This window comes from Lipotes vexillifer, unplaced genomic scaffold, assembly GCF_000442215.2.
Source record: "Lipotes vexillifer unplaced genomic scaffold, Lipotes_vexillifer_v1.1 scaffold390, whole genome shotgun sequence".
NCBI lineage: Eukaryota > Metazoa > Chordata > Mammalia > Artiodactyla > Lipotidae > Lipotes > Lipotes vexillifer.
This window is the reverse complement of record NW_006784503.1, coordinates 2,295,135-2,297,043: the sequence shown is the minus strand read 5'-3', so window position 1 is coordinate 2,297,043 and position 1,909 is coordinate 2,295,135.

The window sequence follows — 1,909 nt, the reverse complement described above, 5'->3', positions numbered from 1 at the left end:
CCCGCGTCTCCTGCATCGGCAGGCGGACTCTCAAGCACTGCGCCACCAGGGAAGCCCTGGTTATACATTTATACTTTAAATGGTTATATAAGTACTTTTATAATTGAATAGTGTGGTTTTGCCTCTTGGCTGGCAAAGCCTAAAATATTTCTTTTAAACCTTTAAGAAAAAGTTTGCTGACCCTGTTCTGTAGGATTTTATTTGCTCGATAAAGTGTAAGCTGTCAAAATGTAAGGGAAAAAAAAGTAAGTACAGTGATTATTGGTCTAGCAATTGCAGTAAGTAATCTAAACCATAGAACCAACGTATTGGTAAATGTGAATTCAACACAGCTATTCTGTACATGTGTTTACTGGAGTGGTTGAAAAACTGTGTATTCCCTAGAAACACAAATTCAGTCAAGAGTGTTCACTGCAGTCTTGTTTCTAATCATGAAAAACAGATCAACTCAAAGGTCCATCAACAGAAGAATGTCTGTACAAGTTGTGCCATTCATACAATGGAATACTATTTAGCAGTTAAAATGAATAACCTAGGGCTATATGTATGATGAGATGGCTCTTACAAACATCATATTGAGCAAAACAACATAAAACAAATGACTGGGTTACAGAACGAAACAGAATATGATAGCACACAGAAAGTAGTAATATTGGAAAACATGCTATAGTTCAACTCAGGTATATATAGTAACATGAACACATGCATATGTAGTAATAGCATGAAAACATTGATGGGATGTTTTAGGAAAGTACTGGGGGTTGGGCGGGCGGTGGTGGGGGAAGAATTGGGATCAGGGAGGGCTTTCCAGGGGCTTTAACTGTATCGCGATATTTATTTCCTACATGAATATCTGAAGTAAGTATGGCAAGAGGTTAGGATTGGCTGGTTCTTGGGCACACAGAGAGGGGCTCGTGAAGTTACTTCCTCTTGTGTGCGTTTGAAATATTTCATTATAAGAAAAGGAAAATGATGGTACTGCCAATCATAGTGCAGGAAATCTACGGAGATTGATTCAGGCAACGTTTTTACCCAGGACCTGTTGTGTGCTGGCACTTGCTGGGGGCCAGACCCTCATTCCCTCATTTCCTCATTTAACTGCCCAGCTCACTGAACTGTGACTGTCTCCCCCATCCTCAAGGGCACTGTCAGACTGGCCCAAGTCCACAATGCGAGTCATGGGGGTGAGTGGCGGTTAGGGCGCCGGGCTGGTCGCCCGATTCCAGGTCTGCGCCTCGCAGGTTCCTGAAATCACAGGGGCTCCTCTCTTGCTTAAAAAAAAGAAAGAAATACTCCTGCCCTGTGCTCATTGCTTGCTCGGTCTACCTCTGCACCAGCCTCCTGCGAGGTCTGCAAAGACTTATCGGAGATTCTTTGGTTCGTTCCGTTCCTCACGGATTCTTCCCGACACGGGCCAGGAAGAGTTGGCTGGGTTCCCCCCTTAGGTGCCCACCGTTCCAGAATCTTTTTCGTCTGTTGGCCTCAGACAGGCTCCCTGGTGGGCCACTGGCCGACCCCGGCTGCTGGGGACCCGGGTCCCCCTATCCCCCCCCCTTGCTTGAGCCGGTCCGCTGGGGTCCGGAGAAGGGCGCCCCGGCGACGCGGCCCTCCACAGGGCTCAGCCCGTGCGTCCAGGGGTGGGCGTTCCGGGGCCCTTGGAGTGGAGCCTTTGGGAAGCCTGGGCTGCGCTCCTGCTGCCTCGCAGACCTGCCTTGTCCCCTCTGGGCGTCTGCGTCCCAAGAGACAAAATGACCTCTGTTCTCCGAGGGTTCTTCCAACGTCTGTCCAGACTCCCTTCCCCGCTGAGTCTCCGTTGGCTGGAGGGGTTCCCCGCGTGGCCCTGCGGGAAGGTGGGGAGGTGTGCCGGGGGGCGGGACGGGGAAGCTGGGGGAGGAATCCCTAGGGGAGA